We start from the raw sequence: 22,612 nt of genomic DNA, 5'->3' as shown, positions 1-22,612 counted from the left end.
AATTGCCTGGTAAGCAGGTAACAATTACTTAAATTGTCTTGTTTTACTTTGCTTTGTATAACTGTGTGGTGTAAAGCCTAGTACTAAAATAATTTGGATATATATTATCTGTAAGTGACAGGTAGTGTTAACGAATACTTAATCTCTTTAGAAAGAACTATGACTCTAGAATAATGATGTGGTACAGACTGCATGTGTGAAGAGATAACAGACTTTGAAAGTATAAGCAATGGATTATACCAGAGGCTCTACAGTTACAAAAAAATTCAGCAATGTTCGGTTACAGACTGTTAAAGGATGTGACTTCAGGATCTGAAAATAAAAGTTTTCAGAGATAATAAAATTAAAAAGGATTAAATGTCCAATATACTTAAAATATGCATTATAAAATAAATTCAGACATAATGTGGAACTGTAGACCAATAGAGAAAGATAGGGTGCAGAGAGCATTAGAAGTACAAAAATTGTGTTAATTGAACCCGAGGATGAGAATAAATAAACTCCCGGCATCTGCATTGCAGAACTTTCAGTGCTGAGCATTTGGTCCAACCCACCCTATTTCCCTTTTTCTCAAAAAAACCTTCTTCTGCCATTAACTTTAGGACCCAGAAGAACAATGAAATTTTGAGCAAAATTTCACAGAAAAGAGGTGTTAGGAAAATATATATATTAATTTTAATGATATTATGTTAAGATTTTCCTGGATTAATTAGGTAATTGGGTCTGCGACTGTCAGTATCATTGCAACAATAACAAGTATTTGCTCTATTTTTATTAGATTGTTAAGATTTTAATTAAGCCAACAATGAATTCGCATATTTGCATAGAAGATGTATTTCTTTTTTTTTCTGTAACAAGGTTTCTACTACAACAGTAGAAGTTTACACAGAGTAAACTGCAGTAAACCACCATGTGAGTGTGTAGCCTTATTAAAGATAGAAAACACTTTGTCTTTAAATCTCCAACAGCCATTCAAAAGCTAAACGTCAAACTCAACAAAAACACAAACCACAAGGAATAGGGTGGTTGTGTATGATAACTGAAAGGTAGATGTAGAAAACACACATGGATCAATGTCTCTTCTGCCTAGGAACTGTGAGTTTCATAAACCTAGACCTCACCAGTGAAAAATAATTACTTTTAAAAATAAATTGACATGATTCCTTTTAACAAAACAAAGGCACAATAGAAAAGTGCTTAGACTTTGACAAGAGCAAAAGATCTTTGAAATGATGCATCCTGGCTTGAAAATACAACTTTTTTAATGTAAGGGTTTCTCCCACCAGTGCTCCGAAATTGCACATGAATTCCAGAGTGAACATTTGTAACATGAGAAAGAGGTTATACAAATCTCTGCAATCCTTCAAATAAGTCCACAGATGGTTGTTAATGAAGGTACACCGTGCATAGGAAGTAGGTTAACAATGTCGGTTAACAAAGGCTTAGACCATACCTTGGTTCCCCATCTTGTTTGGAATAATTATTGTTCCCCTTATAAAATATACCATCAGTTCAGATGGCATTGGAGGTGAGCTAAGAATTTGACTGTGCAGACAACATCAGTCTTCCAACTAAATCAGTGAAAGATATTCAAAAAGGTACAGATGGTCTGGTAAATACTGCCAAGCAAATACATTTTAATACTAATTAATCAAAAACAGAAGTTATGAAAATGAGCTTAATCACCAATAATTTAATCTGTCTGGTAAATTAAGCCTTAAAAATTGTTAATATTTTTACATCCTGGAGCTGTGCCACTGCAACACAGGTGACCGCAGCCTGTGAGGCCTGGAATAAGCAAACTCTATGTTTAGCAAACTAGAAACAGTAGAGTTGGTGTCCATCTTCTGTTCCTGGCAGCTTGTGGACAAGCAGAACATGTGTTTTTTACAGCTAACTGCCACACGACTATAAGAACATGCCTTTGGGCAGGTCTGAAATTATATCTTCAAGTTCTGGGGGCTTGTTGTATAAGTCTAATTTTGAAGACAGACAAAATAAAGAAGAGGCTGTAATTTCAGCATGGCTATCTGATAATATGAATAGTCAGAGAAAGAGGCAGACATAATCTCTTTGGAGAATAATGTTGATCACTGAAATGAGTTTTTCTTTGGTGAATTCAGTTCAGAGACAGAAAGTTCTCCCTATAGGATATGTGGAATGATCAGCTCAGGAATGGTTAAAATGGTGTCATGAAAACAGGTAAATTAACTCTTCATTATGTTAGGTAACAGACAGCTTGGATACAATAAGTAGGTAAGCATGTGGAAGAGTCTGTGTAGTCACCTCTGAAGCCTCTGCTCTGCCAGAACAGGTAATCCACAAGTCACATAAGCTGCCCATGAATACAACTGATTGTTGGCTCTATCAAGAGGTTGTATAAACAGTGGAAATTTAGTTGCAATGGATTTCATTTGACTTTGTTTTTCCACCTAATAATGAAAGATGGTTGATAACAGAAGTGCTGAGAGGTAGACAGATTTCTTTCTTAAAGGAAGTAGTTGAGTCATCCTCAGCATTACAGGGAGAAAATAGGAAGCACTGTCTGTAACCTCATCCTGCTGATTTCCCTGCATCTACAAATATCCATCACAATTTTGGCTGATTCCTCCTCTTGCTGCCTACTCTAGTTATCAATGAGCTGGAAGAAGAAAGAAGTGCTGAGTACTCCCTTTGCCAGTTTCTCTCAGGCCATTTAGTTCCTTGAAATAGCAGCGTAGAAGTCTGGCTGATCCTGAATTTAGACTAGCTCCTAGCAAATGAAGGTTCCTTTCTGAAATGGTGCTATTCGGGAGAGGGGAAAAGGAGATGCTTAGAACTGACAACCAAATGTGGCAACACCCTTAAGTAGTGTCAGGTATGTAATCGTATGCCCCCTACAGACTTTCTTATGTCAGGGCAATGCTCAGTATAACACCTGTGAATGGTTTCTGTGAAGCTTCAATAGCTTTGTGGAGTGAAATGTTCCAAGGAAGCTGCTCCATGGATCATACCAGTGTTAAAGTTATGTTTAATTGCTTTATATACCTTTCAAAATAGGTTTTCCCAAAAAAACTCTCTTCCAGAAAACTCAGACCCTTCAATCACCTTTGTCACCAGAAGACCATCTGGCTTGTTCCTGAGTATGAACATCCTTCAATTCACTGGAAAAGATATAAATCATGCAGTAGACTGATTTTAGAGTAAGACTTATTGATTTTATCATCCTCATAGGGGAAAGTGGTGTAGAAAGGTTTCCACTAACACCACAGGATAAAAATGGTGAAAGATATGCTTCAATCTGTCATGAATTCTGTGATTCTGTGAATTTATTTTTAAAAATGCCCATGATGTCAGTATAGTAGTTGGTCTACATATAGTAGCTACATACCTTACTTTGCAGTAGAAAACTCACAGTTTACTTCCACTTTTGGTTAACAGGGAAGGACAGGGAAATGATTCTGCCAATGTCTCATGAAAAGCACAGATATTTTAAATTTCATTTATTATTTATGCCTCATGTGACCTGTAATGAGACACCTTAAGCCTGGTTTCTTGTGGTGGTTTTTACTCGTAGCTGTGGAATTCAATGAATACAACTTTGTCAGTCCAAGCATTTGCTAACCCTGAATGACACTCTCATAATCAAAAGAATTTTCAAAGGTACAAGAAATTTACATTCTTTACATTTGTTTTCAAGCTATTGAATATTGAGACAATGATTTGGATCATATTTTCAAGCTTTTCCCATCAGGAAGGCTAGAATTTGTTTTATTTTTTTAATGACAGTTGAGATTTCTATCAAATTACCAAAAAAACCCCCACCAAATGTTGTAACTATAGCAATAAAATATCAAGAGTTGGCAAAACCATTCTCTTTTCCTTTGATTTTTCCTCATTATCTGCCAATATAATGTATAATATATAGTTCTGCATCAAATACTGCAATCTTAAATCTTTATAAGGTTCCAGTCTAATACAATGTTTCCCAGGGAAAGATATAAAACAAGACTTCAGAATTCAGCCCTTCATTTCTACCCACAAATACAAAAACCCCTGATTTAAGATATCTGGGAAGAGAGCACACAAATCTCTTCACATCCCTTAAAAAGGACTGCCCAGTGCAATAGCAGGGCAGGGCTGTATTCTGTTAGTTTTTCAGCACCAAAACCCAGACCTGTTATGAGAATCCATTATTTTTTTTATGTTTTTGTGAAGTTTTGTGTTAATGAATTTGGACTGGCTGTGTGGAGCCTACCAATGGATAGACTCCGAAACACTTAAATGGCCATTCACATATGCTGTTTCTTCAATTCATAGATACAATCTCATGGTTGCTTTTATCATTTTGATCTACAGAGATATATTTTGCTTTCATTTTTACTTGTAAAATTTAGTTCAAGCCAAAGTGATTGAATGGACTTGAACAGACCAAAGAGAACATTTTCATTGAAATATAAAATGACTGCAGATAACCATATCCTTTATAATTTTGGGATTTTTTTAAAACAATGGATGTATTTACCTGGGAGATTTTGTTCACTTCTGTTTTGAATAAATAAGCTACTTGAAAAGCACAAGTGAATATTATGATCACATTTAAAAATATCCTAAACTTAAGTCTTAAGTCTTTGGATTGATCTTCTCATACAGAAATGTAACTAGGACATGTAGTATCTATCAAGTATTCTAATGATAAATAAAACATAAGGTAAACCCAGGTGTTAGGTGTTCCAAGTAAGGCAGCAAGAAATGATTAAAGTCCTTATGTCTCTAAACAGAAGTGGAAAAATGTTATTTAGTTTGCTTTTGAGTATACAGAAATAAACTGGTGCACTAAAAAAAATCTTTGAATAATTCAAGTTTTTACTTGGTATTAAGAAGCAACAAATTGATTAAGAACACAGGAAGCAGTAAGTATATGCAACAAGTTTAATGAAACAGGTGTCTTTTTGGCTGATCTGGGGAGTGAAGCTTGACACTGATGTCAATATTTAACTTTGGAATCTGTGTTGTTTGCACTTATTCATACTGAACATTTGCCCATGGCAGGGGGATTGGAGTTGTTGATCTTTAAGGGTCCCTTCCAATCTAGACCATTCCATGACGAAATATAACAAAGATATGTAGTGCAGAAACGTTGCACTAGCAGGATTCATATTCCAAGGAGAATAAGACTTTCTGTCAGCATATAATTGTTTCTTGCAGTAGTAACATTTCATGTGTGTTTGTCAATACCAGGTCCCAGCTAGACAAGCTGCCAATATAACTTATTTTATGAGTGATTATTTCTCTTTCCACAACTGCTGTATTTCTGTGCTCTTACAAAACTTGAACAATGGCTGGAATGTGTCAAAACAAATCATATTTTCATCTTGGTTTTTGCTGAGTGAGAATCTTACGTTTTACTGCAAAGACATAGTCTTGAAAATAATTTTAAGTGAAAAAATGGTGTATTGTCAATAACATTACTTCCAAAAGTATATTAAAATGCTTCTAACAGTAAACTTAATAAATAACATTATAAGACATGAAACTGATACCTTACCTACTAGGTGACTGAGAAGACATAACCTTTCTAAAATAATGTTCCAAATTGAGATGTCTTCCTATGGGAGACAGAAGAATGGTTGAGTGTTTTACTAAAATATTAGTGTTTTTTTATAAATTTAGTATGTCTGATGTGGAAGAATGTAATATTTTTTAAAAACTGTGATATTAAATCAAAAGGCAGTGCAAGTAGGAATAATATGCCGTTAGAGTCATTTAGCCTCATCTTGCAGATGTTCAGACTTCTGTTGCAGAAGAATTAAGAAAGGATTCAGAGTATTTACTGACAAGAAGGCGTAGGTAGGATTTAGGGACATAAATTCAAGAAATTCTGGTTACCCTGGGAGAATAGCTAGAAGGAGACAGAAAGTTGGAGCATTAGATTCTGGACATTTCTCAAAGTTTTTTTGTGTGCTTGTTGGGGGTTTTTAATCCAAAAGACTAATACATAATGCAGGAACAGTGTTAAGCACATGAAGGAAGGAAGTCATTGCCTCTCCTCTCTTAAAGCATAGTCTTCTGACTAGAGTTACTCTCTTCTGTGTTTGCTTCTTCCCCCGACATGTCTGTTGCATTCTCATCTGCATGTTGGCTTACTCTCATCAGGAGCCCTGTTCTGAACTTTTCACACATTTCTGTAATTTCATCTGTCTGTTGCTACACCAGCTGAGATAAACGCTGAGGCAGGCACAAGAGACTGGGCAGAGGTCAAGCTGAAACAGCAAAAAGAGATTTTTTTAATGTCCCTGTGAGGAAATGCTGCCTCAGACCCTGAGGGATTTGCTGTTCCCAGTGAGTGCTGGAAAGTACAGCTGCCCAAGGAGACCTTGGCCTGGCAAAACAGAAGCTTCCAGAAGGAACCCAACCTAGCTCTGGGAAGCTTCCAGAAGAACCAGTCTGGTGGCCAAGAAGTTTCCAAAATGAACCAGCCTGGTGTCTGGAATCTTCCAGAAGGAACCAGCCTGGTAGCCCAGACACCTATAAGGGTGTGGAGGCCCAGGGCTGCTGCAGGGTCTGTCTTGCTGCACACCCTGGGGAGCTGCTGTTGGACATCATCTCCTTGAGAACTCTGACCCTCCAAGGAGTTGAGCACCCAGCATGACTGTAAGTATATCTCTGAGTGAGTTTTTTCCCCTAAATACTGCACATTTTACTCCCTCCTGCTTTCAATATACCTAAATTGTATATAACTTATATTTGAATATTTGCTTCATTGGGTAACAGCTCAACAGGGAATTGAGAGCAAGTTCGTGACTTCCAGAGTGGTGTTCATAGACTTTCACACCTATGAAAAACAACTTAAAATTCTATTTTTAGTCAATGAAGATCTAGTCAAGATAGTCAGTGGGGTTTAGGGAATGATTCATTTAATCCTCAAGCAGACTTCTGTGTTGATCAGCTGCACCACTTTCCCAGCTTCAGTGACCATGCTGCCTAGATGTCAGTAACTACCCTGTGACCCCAGGTAATTAGCTGATATGTGGTTCCTACATAGCTAGGTTTGATAAAAGGTCAGTGTGGGAGTAGAGCCCCATCTAAGCCCCCACCCACACCCTCAGCTATGGGTGAGAACACACATCAAACAGGTCTTTTCTGATTTTCCAGCTACACTTTAAAAAGGCTGGACCTTATTTCTTTCTTTCAAAGCCTGTGAGTAGGAATCTATCTTTGGAAAAGGCTGAAAATGTCTCACTATGGCTCTACTTTATGAAAGAAGAGAATTTTCAGACATGCTTATTCAGGTCAAGTTTAAGGCAAGCTGTTGACTCGCTCTGCCAGGGACAGACACCTCATATTACAGTCATGGAATTAGTTTCCATTCTAATGATATAGAAAGACACATACATTTTAGTCCAAATATAGGATTTCATCTGTTTCAGGAATTGGATTACCAAGGACTGCCAAGTAGACAAATCAGGAGTAGTTGTCTGACAGAGGAGGACTAGGTAGAGACAGCATTTATCAGTAGTTCTTGAGGTAATGTTGCTTTTGCTGATAAAGGACAATTTTTGATAACAAGTTCTCTTACTCTTGATGGGTGCTGTAGAGAACTTAATGGCAATAAATAAAAGAGATATTACATTACTAAAGACTTATAAGCAAGCATTAGTGCAAGAAATAACAAAAGCCAAAGGTGAATCTTCCCAGTCTGGCCCACTCCTTCTTCCTTTATAGGCACCCTGTGGTGAATGTACTTATGTAACTTTACTGTCTTGAGGATTTTTGTTCTTGTATCTTTATAAACACATCTGTGAAAATGAAGATACAGGTTAACTTCTATAATCTGGCTTGATGTGACATATGGGATTAATCATCAGATACATGGCTTTGACAGGGAATCCTGCTATGAAACTTGCAAAGGTAGTGCATAACCAAATGTTTAGTCCGAATACTTTGAGTAAGGACTGGGGAGGACCAGTGTGAATAATATAGACCATCTGGTCAGCAAAAAACAATAACTGACAAACCCACAATTCTGTGTGAGAATGACCAGAGTCTTCAGACAAGGAGCACTTAAAATGTCATCGTCTGGCTTACTAACTTTTTAGTTGAGCAAAACCTCACAGGTATTTTTAAGCAGATATTAAAAAGTTTTGGACAACACTTTGAATTAGAAAGTTAACCTGGGCTATGTGTTACAGGGAAGAGTAGAGTGATCTGATCATTTCTAATGGAATTTACAATAAAAAGTGCTAATGATCTGTGAATGATGCATTTCCAGGAAGCTTACCACTTCACCATCATTGAAGGTTGAGCCTGTTCGGCCTCCTAGATAATTAGGGCCAAAGAGGCCCTAAAAGGGGACCTGAAAAAAAACTTCACTCTCTTAAGACAAATTATAGAAGAACAAATTCATTTTCCCAGTTAAAATACCCCAGATGTGACTGACTTATTCTAAGACAACAGGGTGTTAAGATAGATTCTCCTTAGGTGAAGCCACAAACCACAAAAAGGAAGAGTAACAGCAGGGCTCACTTTGAAAGTGTTTGGTCCCAGAAACAAAACAAAGTGCTACATTGCTAAAAGAAATCTTAGCTGAACAGACATATTTAGTCCTCTGTATCAGTCATTAAAAGCAGAAAAGGCAACATATAGCAGGGTAATAACTAGAGATGGTTTGACACAGTCTCACTGGCATGGGAAGAGACACAAGCTGATAATTTGAAATCTAAGTAGAAGGTACAACCAGAATGGAGAAGTGTAGTTCCGTAGGAGGTAGAGTCAAAACCACTTCCTTATATCTGGCAGGCTAGTGATTTTTGTTGTCATCACTGTTACATTCACTGAAGACTTGGAATATGAAATAACAAGGATGGTAACCCAATCCTAAAGCAAAGAATGGTACCAAGGCTTACCACTGTGTTCTGGGGAAAGGAATAAGATTAACAAAATCTTTGAACATAAAATGTTACTGCAGAATATATATACATCTAGTTAGGTCAGATTCAACATTCAGAAGCAATATGTCTGGAAAAACAAAGATTCTCCCACTTCCTTATTTGTCAAATAAACTCAATAACTTTTACATTCAGGTCTCTCCTAAAAAGAATGCTCAAACCAACAAGCATTTTCCTCACACGTTCCAACTACTATCCCATTAACTGCAACTGACTGTGATACATGTTGTTCAGCCCTATAGGAGATACATGTAAATATCAAATGCAATGTCATTCTGACATTTCTTATAATGCTGTTTTTAAAACTGAATCACGTGTTACATAGTTTTGCCAAGCTGAAAAGTTGAGGAACACCTTGAGAGAGTTGAAGGTTTAGTTTAAGTTGAAGAATGCCTTGAAAAACTGTGCCCTTCAGGTGCAAGATTCACACTGATAGTTTATTTTTACCTGCTGTAAAAATATTCTTGAATTGAGAGATGGAGTTCAGTTCACTATGAAAAGATGGTTAAGGAATACAACCAGAACTAGTAGCTGTCTGGTTACAAAAGGGGAAACTGTGGCTCAATACTTCCTGTGAAAACAAATTGGACCTATGATCTGATAACTTTTTCTTCATTCTTCCTACAAAACTTGAGTGCTGTGTAATGCCAGTCTTAGCATTTTCTTACATGTACTTGCTATCTCAAGTAATGGTAGAAAATAGTTTTTTTCAGTATAGCTGTTCCATAGGTGTCCTATAAATCTGTACTCTCTGATACCAGCAGCCCTTGAGCAGAGTAAGTCTTCCATATATCTGCCTGAAGAAACATTTAGCTTTATGCTTAATTCCTAATTCCCATTAACTATATCAGAGTTCTCATATCAGAGTAAATTGTGTTATTCTACACCAGTAATTTGGTTGCATACAGGGTATGTGAAGAATTACTTTTGCATGCTATGATGTGTACTTTGTTGATATACAGCCAGTAAACTGCTATGTCACTTGACAGTGACACCTTGACATTACTGGTTATCTTTGAGCTAATTCTCTCCTGCAACCTAAGATTCAGCAGTCCTGTCTGACCTGAGCTTCTGCTGCAAGAAGTTTGTGGGTGCAAATGTTCTTGCTAAGACTTTGCCCTTGAAACCTGCACATTTACAGATAGATACAGTCAAATAGAAGGTAGGAATTCTCTTTGTTTACATCTATGCAGACTTCACCCATAATTTCTGTAAGAAGTATAAAAACCTGGAAATTAATAATTAGGAAGGACTGTTTTTGTGGACAAAAAGGGCCTCTGCATCCTCTTTGGCAGATTGCTAACTTTAGCTATACATACCTTTACATGCCTGGGGTTGCCTATAAGCAGTTGCCCAGTTATGTTTCAGAATGTTACAGAACAGGCAAATGCAGAAGCTCCTTAAGACTGAAATACAATATTTGAGGCACGATTTTACTTCTTCTGATAACTTTATTCATCCTTGATTTCTTTTAAGTGGTATGAATGGTATTTTTTTTTCTGCTCCTGTGTTATTTGTCTCTGCTGGAAAAAGAGAATTTGGAGTAAATATTGTTAAATCCTGTCCTTTGAATTGTACTTGTCTGCACAGAAACACACACATTTGTTTGAAAAAGAAAATTCTGCTTTGAAAAAATAAATTAACAAAAATGTTATGGAGATCCATGCCCTTTAACAATTTCATAATTAAATATTCTCACTTTACTGATAAATTTAGTTGTCATTAGTATTATTTTTCTGAAAGTCAGACAGAAATATTGATCCTGGACTTCCACATCTGCGGTTTGTGTTTCTTTTTGTCACCTCACCATCAACACCAAAGGTTCATAAAGACCTGTGCAGCTCATTTATGTCCTCAGTGATTTTCTTCTAAATAAGCTTCTGCAGGATTTAACTAATTGGAAAGCAGATACATGTTCTTCTGTCGTTCTTTTCAATATATTGATCATTTCTATGCTGAATAACTGTAAGCACAATACTAAGGTAATGCCATAATACCTTTGAGGTTCTGCAAAATACAATCTGCTGTGGAAAAAAGACTGTTTTGAAGCAGTTTCTTGCCAAATTAAGCTGTTTGTAGACGTAGTAACTATAACAAGGAGTCTCTCATCAATGAAATAGATGTTATTCTGATTTTGTTTTGCCTCTCCACATTACCATCTACTGTTACCTTCCATCCTCTCTTCTAATCAGAGTTATAATTAAGGTTGGGGAAGTTGTGGACAAACTCATCTAAATCTCAATCCCATATAAGATATGCAGGTTGAAGTAACAATTTGATCAGATGTAAATCCAGATGACAATTTAAAATTCATGCTCATTCACATTTCAGAATTAAGGGGGTAACATTTTTTATCAGCCAACATCTGAAGGCAGAGCTCTTTGTTTTTAAGTATTAATGGAAACTGTGAAACCTGTATTATTTATTTTTGCACAACAATAGGGAAAACAGCATAACACAAAGTCCCAGACCAGGACTGCTATAGTTAAAAATTCAAAAAAAGAAATAAAGTCTACACTTCCAAGTTTCTGAAATTCTTGGGCTAATTTGGTCAAATGATACGAGTCTGAGTGTATTTGATGCCTTTATTTTAATTGTACAGAGTTAAATGAAGCAGGTTGCCATATGCTCCATCTTTTTTTTGTGAGTGGGGAGAAGGACACCTGGTTTGGAACCAGTCTTGTGTGATCACATAACTATGTAAAGAGAAGAGCAGAATTAAGGAGCACAACTCACTTTCCAGTCCTAAAGTTCTTCTTAAATAGTTATTTTATGAGGAATATAATTTGATTTTCAGCTGTCACCTTCCAATTTACCTTCAGTGGCATTCTTCAGATTAGTTCTGTATCTGCTACAGCCTAAAGCATGTCTTGGATTACTTCTGCTCTCAGCCTCTCCCATCTCCAATAGTTGCTCTTTGGACCTTTTTCTGTGCAGAGATGTATTCTCACCCGCCCAGGTGGCATTTCCAGATCACTAGAGAAGCTGTCAGGAGGAGAAATAGTTATTCCCTTCTCAAACTCCCACTATTGGATACTCTGATATAAAATAATTAGAGTCTGTTGTTTGGATTTTTTGGATGTTGTTTTCACCTTTGTCACTGGTCCATCATCCATGTTGTCATCCCTGCCCCTTCCCTGACTCACCTCTCTGCACAACAGTCTTATGTGCCAAATAAAAAAATTAAGCATGCATGTATTCATTCTCTTTCTTTTGTAACTCCCTTGAAATTCTCCACCATCATTCAGGCTTGCCATCTTTGAAAGCACAATCAACTTCAATATCTTTTTTCCTTCAGCATGTCACCAGATGCTATTGCTCATTTTTTCTTTTTTTTTTTTTTTTTCCCCACCCACTTCCATCTCTGTTTCTTGGACAAATTATTCTCTTCTCTTTTCTTGAGAAGCCTAGCATCTTTTTAGCTAAATTTCTTAACAAAATGAGTCTCTATGGTTGTGTACCATGCCTGCTGCTCTGTCAGCCTTTTCTCTTTTTACACCAGTCTGCTAGTTTTCTCTTACTCTTCAAAGCTTTCCTTTAAACTCACTTCTTCCATTAGGCTGATATATTTTAACTGGTCACAGAAATAAGTGCATTAAAAAGGCTCATTAAGAAGTACTCAAACACCTTCTGGGGATAAGACATACAAAATGCTAGATCTGATTATATTTCCAATTTATGTGAACTATAGTGGAATCAATCCATCATGGCCTTGTGGAAAGAAGGGAATGTTACTGATCTGAAGAAATGGTATAATGGAATAGGGAGTGTATGATAATGGCACAACAAGTGTATAGCACCTTGGACATTGTCAGGTCTGCCTGATCTCCCTTTCAGAGCAAAAAGCAAGTCCCAAAGAAACTAAGCCTCTGCTTGGTGAGAGCTGTGAACATACAAATTATTTCCAATATCAGCTTGCTTGAACTGATATGCAGCATTTTGAGTCTAGTAGGTTCAGGCAATAATTTTTAGAGGTAAGCAAATTGATATAAAAAGAAGGACAGTGCTAGAGCAAAGTTACTGGGCATCTCAAAATATTTATAAATGTTTTACACACACATCCCTGCAGAGGTAAGATGAAAAAGGTGAAACAGATTAACAGCCAGGTGACAAACTACACTATCATCTGCCTTCAAGACTTCTGAACTGAGAGTTATAATTCACTGCCCTCTTTAAAACTGTAAGCCTCAAGGTTGGATGAGCTTTCCTCCCATGACTGATCTCCACAATCAATTCAGTATATGCCTTTCATAGCTGACGACCCAGACTATGTTTCAATACATTGCATGCTGCAGGTTTTGCACAGATATTACCTAGACTATGCATACATGGGACCTTCAAGAACTTCATTTTAGCACAGCTGAGAAGTGGGTCTTTTATTCTTAGTGTGGCTAGTTATTACAGAGAACAGAGCCAGGTACTCCTTAAATAGAAAGGATGGGTTAGTACAGCAGGTTGATGTGAATGCATTAGCATTGTTCTGCTGCAGTTAGGTCTTTCTCAGCTTGCACAGGAACCCAAGGTAACAGCAGGCAGGACTGTCTGCACACAACCACTGAGGGCAGAGCTGCTTCCTTGTTTTTAATGTCATTACAAAATTATTAGAAAGGGCTGTAGAGCCCAACCTGCTGTGCATATTTACCATGAGGACTAGGCTTTCTGATTAACTAATACTGTCTAGATTGCATGTGTTTCCACTTGAATTGGAACAGGAAGACTTCTATTATGCTGTCAAAGTATTATTTTTACAAAATATTCCCTTCTGGTTTTAATTGGTCTTCTTCACCATGCACATACTATCAGTTTAGCCTGTTTGTATTCCACCTACTGTTATGTGAAATTATTTCATGGATGGAGTGAATTCTCAATAAAATATGTATGAAGTTAACTGCCCTCTTTCTCTCATTAACAGTAGTAGCACTTACGGCAAATTATTCCCCATCCAGTAAGATTATTTAAAAAAAATAATAAATACTCAACCTGATTTTATTAGGAAGTGCCAATTCCTCTACAATTTTTGTAAAACTGACATATGAGTATATGAATAAATGGCTTGCTGTCTGTGCGTTCATTTATATGACTACTCTCTCTGGCATGCTGATTTGATTTACTAATTGCAATCATTTCACTGTTTCATTTCCACAATAAAATGCCCTTCAGAAAGAAACTGTCAGTAGAATCTTTTGTGGTTCTTTCAATTAGGGATGACAGCAGGATAGCCAAACCTGGACAATCTGCAGAGAAACAGTTTCTCATTCCACTTTGTTCCAAATTTATGTTAACGTATTTGAAAGTGGTCAAAAGCTGAAAATATCTCAAAATTCTAATGTTTGTGTTAGGCTAAGCTTTACATTCAGATTACAACATGGGTGGGAGTTTGGGGAAATCAAGCCATTCAGGTGGTAAGAGCTAGCCAGAGTGACAGCATGCAAATGTGATCGCAGTGGTTTCAGGCGAGTCATTGTAAAGGCTCTGCTCCTTTGGTAATGTCCATACCCCACACAAAGAAGGCAAAAATACTCCCATTGGAATGGCCTGTGCCAGGCATGACTTGAACTGTGGCTATTTCCTAACTGTGCCTGCATATCAAATGGGGTCCTTGGTAGGCAAGCAAAGTGCGAGAGGAGATGTCCACCTGATGATAGGATCCTGAAGGAGCCTGGAGACCTATTCCTGTTCTTGGCTCTGCCCTTAATATTACTAATGGTATTATCACAAAACCTAGGAGACTTGGTTTTTTTGCTCTGAAGTCCCATGGGCAACACATTGCCCAAGCAGAGATCACAAATATGTAATTCTTAAAGAATGCATAACATAAGTAGAAGAGTGGATGAGCAGACCTAGAGTAATGGGGAGTACAAGCGAGCAAATTCTGGTAGGCATGTTTTGCCATTTGACAGTGGCTTGGAACAGAAGTTTTTACTGGCATTTGGTTCTGTGGAGCAGCAGCTCTGTCACACATTTGAGCATATGGGACTTAATAGGCACTGCTGTCATACAACAATACTTTCAGAATTTAAATAGGTGGCACTAGAAAGATGGCGAACAATGAAGTGTTTATTAATTGAACCAGCAAAGTGAAGAAATTTGTTTTATAAAAGTTTTAAAATAAAAGTTTCCTCAATGGTTTTAGGGCTAAAAATGGGTCTACAGGTTTGCCAATAATTTGGTGTAAAAAAAAAAAAGCTTTAACATCTCATAGAAATTCATTAACGTAGATGTTTCTTAGAAGCTGACACTAAGCTTTCACAAACAATCTCAGACCTGTTAGTGGGAAAAATGTTAGCAATTTGTTTTTGTTTTAATGGGAAAAAGACAGCAGAAAGTTTCATTAGCAAGAACTTGTTCTTTCAGAACAGACAGTCTGTCTTTTGCTCAGTGGCCTGCGGCAGCATCAGATATTCATGTTGGGATTTTTATGCACTTTTGGTAGAAAAAAAAATAGACTGGAAATAATCAAGTCCTGTATAATGCTGAGTGCTACTTTACAAAAGCTTACCACTGTCATGTTAGGTTAAAGTCAACAGGAGGTAAAAGTAGTAAAGCAGATGTGTTTTGAGGCCTAATCATGAAATCTTGAGCCTGAAACAGTTAAGTCAAATTTCCAGCTTTGAGACTGATTCAGACCCTGCAGTCTGGTGAAAAAATTTCACTGGTGTGTTGCATCCTACCCATGAGCGACAAGCCTGACTGAGTCAGATGGCTAAACTGAATAGAGTCTCTTTGTGTTGCCAGAGTAACATGAAATTCAGGATGAAGACCATGACCCAACATTTTGGTTTTGATTCCCCTCTATAAAATGCATGAAATAACACCTCCTTCAGCAGATGCTGCTGAGTTTATTAACTAGTGTGTTCATTCAAAGTACTGAAGAGAAGTAGAGGTTCTGTGCTGGCTATCAATTTTTTATTATTACAGAGAAATATTTAAATAATAATAAGCTTGCATATTAAATGGGAATTGAACACAGTGTTACAGCAATCAGCAAATGGCACCAGTCCCCAAATCATTATCTTAGCCTGTGAGTTAAAACTCACCTGGTGGAGTTCCTCATAGTTGAGTTAAGGTGGTTATTTATAGCTCTCAGGCTCAGTGAATTCACCTGTGCTGCAGAAGTTCTAGGAGCAGCATCAGAGCTTTCCTTCTTTTTTTGTCTCAGGTTCAAAGTCCTGAAACAGAATTTTCCTTTGGCAAGAAGGTGTCTGCATCGTACTGAAGTTTGTGGAAAAGTGGACTGCCCTGAATGTGTTTAAGTGCCATGATAGCTGGATTGATGTATATATGTGAAATAACAGTCCATTAGAATATACTGTGACATTGCCATACCACATTGGCTTCACTGGCCAGTCAGCTGGTAATCCTAACACTCCAGTCTTAGTGAGGAAGATTTTTAATATAAGAAGAGACATCTGACCTGAAAGAACAGGCAATAATCTTACATTGCTTGTTTTCTGTAAGTAATGGTGAAAATAAGATGTCTGGTAAAGCCTTGAACCTGCAAGATTTTATGTCCATAGTTGATGTGATCCTGTGTACTCTTACTGATGTCAGTATTCAAAGTTATTTTGGGTAATTAACATTAGGCATGGATGGTACTTTTCAATTACGTATTCTCAGCTATATTGTGAGTAGCTTTATTAAGCTCGTGTATATTTTGGACTTGTCTGTTTGGCATCTTTATTTTATGACATGATATTACATCTATTTCTGTGATGTAATGTTAGAATGTAACATTTATTAATCAAGTGAACCTGTTAATAAAAAAGAGATTGTTTAAGAAATGATTGATTATTAGTATGGGAAGCAAAATAAAATAAATTGGCTGCAGGAAGAGCTCTTTATGAAAGAAAATTAGTTTGGTGCCTCTCCATTAGCTGTTTTTCACAGCCAGTGGATGGCTAAGTGCCCATTTGTCCTTGGCAATAAGTGTGACAAAAGAGGTTAGAACATAGCAGTTCTTCTTTGAGGAAGTTTTTGCCTAATAAGAATGTCTAATGAGAAAAAAATCAGCAAATGAATCCATTTGAGATGGTGATTAGCAATGAGAAGCAACATGGCACCCTATAAAAATGTGTCAATCAAAAACCCCAAGTTCATGAAAATAGTTACTTGTGACTTTTCTAGAAGACCAATGAAAAGCCCATATTTAGAGACCAAATTGTCCCAGCCTCACCCGCTCCTTTTTTCTTTTAGCATAAGTCTGCCTTAGACAAAAGAGATCCTAAAATAGGACTTTTTATAAAGTTTATAGACAGATGAATAATGGAACTGTGAAACTTGTCTTACACACGAAAATTTACAGTTTTGTTCAATGAAAATAGGGCTGTAAATGACAAAAAAAAAAAAAAGATGACATTGGTGATCTGTCTTTCATTGTATAAATATGTCTGGGTTCTATGGTTTAGGGTTTTGTGTATATATAGACAAATAGGAAATGTGTATGTAAGAAAGATGCATCAAACAGTTTGTGCTGCACATAAATTCTGGTAGGGGATCTTATTTTCTTGGTTAGTTTCTTGATTATTCCCTGGTTCACAGACATGAGCATTCCTGTCACAGACATTCAATCAACATCTCCTTATGAATCCATTGTTACATCTTCAAATGAACAAGGGAAGAAAGATAAACACATCACCCGAAAGTAGAAAAAGTACGTGACCAGTTTACGGAAAATGCAAGATGAAAATGTGAAGGAAAACAATATAGAGACAGGTCACACGATTTGCCAAAGTGTTTCCAGCTACAAGCAGCTACATAGTGCAGCACCAGCAGATACACTGTGTTGAATTGTTCCATGTCAGACCTCTTCTACTTTCCCTTTTCAACAATGGTAGTTAATTCTCTTATGTCTCCTTGTTTACTTTATTTTCTGACTTGATTGCATTTTGCCTTGTGTTTTAAGTCCTGCTATAGCTGCTAATATTTCTTTCACTCTTTCCATATTTTTTCTTCCATTATGAGATTTTCAATACAGCTAAGATTTTTTTCTTAATGTTAAATATTTTTCAGAGAGAAAAATTATTTCTATAGGCCATTGTCTACTTTTTCACTTTTAAATGCCTTTTAAATGGCCATCTGCTTAACATAGTTGGTCTTACTTCATTTAAACCCTGTGTCTGCAGCTGAACAAGTAGAGATTTGAATACAAAACATCACTGGAACAGGAGAGAGCAGTGTTTCAACTTTGGTAAACAAAAGAAAATACTTGAAGGCCAAGTGAGTTTTTTAAGTGTTCTAACAGAGTTATATTTTTATGATCCAGGGAATATGTTTATAAAAATGAGACACCTAAATGAATGACAGATCAATAAATCATAACCTGCGATTCTGCCTAAATTCGTTTCAGTAAAATTGTTGTGCAGAGACATAGGATCAGTCAGGTCTACGAAGAAATTAAATTAGATTCTACTTTTTTTTGACACATTGGATACATTCATTAAGATTAACTATTGCTTTTAATTATCGTACTTGATTTCTTCAAGGCAAATCATTGACTTGTATTATGTAAAGTACTTTAACTTCAACTGAAAAGTGGCTATGTAAGATACACCTAGAAAATAAACATGTGAAACATGTAAAAGATCTGAATATGTCTTTATATCCTATTTTTATGCAAGATTATAACTTGAGTTGTGTGTGATTTGTCACCTGATTTCCTCAGATAGGTAATAGATACAATGTTAGCTGATGTTTACCTTAAGTGTATAAACTGATATTGCTGTCATTTTTGTGGAATGTAAAAAAAGAAGCAATAGACATGCAATTCAGTAAAGAAATTTTGTTCTAATATAAGAAAAAAAATCCTCACAGTGGTGGTGCTCAACACAGCAGTAGCAACCCAGAGAAGCTGTGAAACTCCATCCTTGGAGGTACTCAAAACTCAGCTGGACAAGGCTCATGGCCTTGTCCTTTGCAGCTTTGAGGTCTATGTAACCTTGGCCCAATCTAACTTTGAGGCTGGCCCTGCCTTCAACAGGAGTTTGAACGAGATGACCTTCTGAGGTCTCTTCCAAACTAAATCATTCTATGTTTTGTGGTCTCAGTCAAATCAATAGAAGTTTTTCCTGTAGACAGAGCTATACTTGCAGATATTTACAATTTTCAGTATGGATTTTCAGTTGTTATTACTAGCATATATTGTATTTGTGGAAAAGTACCATATCACAAATACAGTCCTCTCTATACACACAGAATGCAAGTTTTGAATCAATAATCAATGACCAGAAACCTTGGTGGGTTGCAAAGCCTTTAACTTCTCAGGCTGTGATTTTAATACTAAATATTTGTATTCAACCATAAGACTCAATAAAAGAACCACCACCCTATTAAAAGCAATATCAATGGCCATGTTGTCTTAACAGTTGCCCCATTCATAATTTGCCTACTACCATGTGGAGTTCATCTATAAATATGACTAGTCGTCCCCATGTTACAAAATATCTGAACTGAGTTTCTGAAATATGAGTGAAAGAGAGATGCTTTGATTGCAGCTTGCAGCTTGTAGTATACTCCTAAGGATGTTGTCTGGAAAAGATATGGATATATGTATATGTGGATATACATACATATAGACAGATATACACATATGCAAGCTGGAGAAATGGGCTGACAGGAGCCTTATGAAGTTCAACAAGGGGAAACACAAAGTCCTGCACCTGGGGAGGAACAACCCCATGCACCAATATATACTGGGGATGTTTTGAAGAAAAGGACCTGGGAATCCCGGTGGGCACCAAGTTGAACATGAGCCAGTAATGTGTCCTTGCAGTACTAATAGTATCCTCAGCTGCATTAGGCAAAGTATTTCCAACAGATCAAGGGACGTGGCCCTTCCACTCTGCTCAGCCATCGTAAAAACACACCTGGAGTACTGTGTGGAGCTCTGGGCTTCTCAGTACAAGAGGTAAGTGGACATAGTGCAGAAAGTCCAGCAAAGGGCCACTTGAGTGATTAAGGGACTGGAGCATCTCTCTTATGCAGAAAGCCTGGAAGAGGTGAGACTGTTCATCCTAGAGAATAGAAGACTCAAGAGGATATAAATATATAACAAACTGATATAATGTATGTAATATGATGTATGTAATATATAGTAAATGTATATAAATAACTGAAGGGAGGATGTAAAAAAGATGGAGCCAGGATCTTTTAAATGGTGCCCAGTGAACGGACCAGAGGCAATGGGCACAAACTGAAACACAGGAGGTTCCCTCTGATCACACCTTTTTTACTGTGAGCCTGACTGAGCACTGGCACAGGTTGCCCAGAGATGTTGTGGAGTGTCAATACTTAGAGATATTCAAAAGCCAGCTGGACACGGTCCTGGGCAGCCAGCTCTAGGTGGCCCTGCTTGAGCAGGGTGGTTGGATCAGATGACCTCTGGAGGTCCCTTTTAACCTCAACTATTCTGTGATGCTGTGATATGAGAGTGGTGGCATGGTATGTTGCAGAAACATGTTCCTTGACTACAGGTTAGGAGACCACTATTTTCACAGTAGGAAGTAATACGTGTCTAATGGGAGACGAGGACAGGAAATTCAGGCTGAATTGGGATCAAGTTTTGCTAGATTCTGTCCTCCATTCTCTAGATCATCCATCTTCTAGATCTTTTTGAAAGGGATAACATCGTCTTTCATCTTTCTAGTAGCCTCTGAGATATGTTGATATTACTACTTTTTCCTTTCTGTTTTGTTGTTTGTTTTTTCTTTTCCCATGTACACTGGTGATGCACTGTATCTGTGCAGTTGTTTGTTTGGCAAATAAAATCATCTACGTCTTTTTCAGAGGAGGATCCACAGTGCTGGGAAAAATCTATGAGAGAGGAATGTTTTGCAAATTTCTTTTTTTCCATTCTTTTTCAAATAGTCTATGCAGGTCTACTTGTTTGAATTCTCAATTCAATTGTCAAATTTTTCTTCATAATGAGGAAGACAAAATGTTTTGTTTTCTTTTATTTTGTTCTGTTATGGTTTATTTCCAAGAACAATTAAATATATCAGGAGAGAACATTACTGCCAGAACTGGATGAAGTGTAACCTGGTGAAGTTTGCTGACAATAGCAAACTGAATGGGGAAGCGGACACTCTGGAAGGGAGAGCCACCCTGCAGGAAGACCTGGATAGGCCAGAAGAGTGGAGTAACAGAAACCTTCTGAAGTTCAACAAGGACAAGTGTAAGGTCGTGCACCCGGGAAAACATAATCCAGGAGTGCAGCACAGGCTGGGATCTACCTGGCTGGGGAGCAGCTCTGTGGAAAGGGACCTGGGAGTCCTGGGCACACCAAGCTCAACATGAGTGAACAGGGTGCTGCTGCGGCAAAGAAAGCCCACAGGATGCTGGGTTGCATCAACAAGGGCATCACCAGCAGAGATAAAGAAGTCATTATCCCACTCTATTCAGTGCTTGTCAGGCCACACCTGGAACACTGTGTTCAGTTTTGGTCACTGCTGTACAAAAAAAAAAAAAAAAAGATGTGGGCAGGCTGGAGAGGGTCCAGAGCAGGGCCACAAAGATGATCAAGGGACAGGGAAGCCTGACGTATGAGGAAAGGCTGAGAGGATTGGGTTTGTTCAGCCTTGGGAAAAGAAGGCTTAGGGGAGACCTTATCATCATGTTCCAGGATTTAAAGGGTGGCTAAGAGAAGATGGAGACTCCCTTTTTACAAGAAGTCACATGGAAAAGACGAGGCGTAATGGGTACAAGTTAATCCCAGGGAGATTCCAGTTGGACACAAGCGGAAAAATTTTCACAGTGAGAACAATCAGCCATTGGAATAATCTCTCCAGGGAAGTGCTGGATTCCCCAACATTGGACATTTTTAAGATTCATCTGGACAGGGTGCTGGGCCATCTTGTCTAGACCGTGCTTTTGCCAAGACAGTTTGGACCAGATGATCCTTGAGGTCCCTTCCAACCTGATAGTCTGTGATTCTATGGTGATTCTATGATAGTTTCTTTGGGGCAGACAGCAATGTGAAAAAATCATGATGGATCAGTGCCCTTCCTCCCCACACGCCCGAATCAGCCATCAACCATATAGAAGTTGATCACTTAAGACTTCCAAAGAAGTATCTATTTAATAGGCATTTGTGCATCTCAAGAAAAAAGGATTGACTCTGTTTCATCCTGTGTCAACATGGGCAATATATTTACTGAAGAGGCATTCAGGGAATTCCAGATAACAGTTTGAACAACACACCATGAGGATGTTTTAGAAAGATTCACAAATGTTGATATCCATCATTGCATAATTGTGATGTCTGTGTGCATCTATCAGGTGCTATTGCACATAGTTATTATAAATTGACTTCAAAAGGTCAAATGAAAAGTGGTTGTTTACTTCCTTTTCGGAGGGAGTGAAGGCGTTGCATTTTTTAAGTTTGGAAACAAAATGTGTGCATTGCACCAAATCCTTTAGCTTGATATTTCACCTCTGGTTACTGTTTAAATAATAATAAAACCCAGCAGATAATAAGATATGAAGTTTGTATTGGAATAGAAATTCCAAAATTAATTTTCTAATAATTATAATCTATCTTACAGTATCTGCAATTTACTTTAATGTCAACGGTATGGTGTTTCTTTGTCAGACTGACAATGATCAATGCATCTGCCTTTCTTAATACATTCACAGTGTGTGCTGTATTGACTGGGATGAGAGAAAGTGTGTGGATTGGAGTATTATAATTC

Source organism: Strix aluco, chromosome 1 (assembly GCF_031877795.1).
Source record: "Strix aluco isolate bStrAlu1 chromosome 1, bStrAlu1.hap1, whole genome shotgun sequence".
Taxonomy (NCBI): Eukaryota; Metazoa; Chordata; class Aves; order Strigiformes; family Strigidae; genus Strix; species Strix aluco.
The sequence above is the reverse complement of the archived record's forward strand: the minus strand, read 5'-3'. Positions refer to the sequence as shown.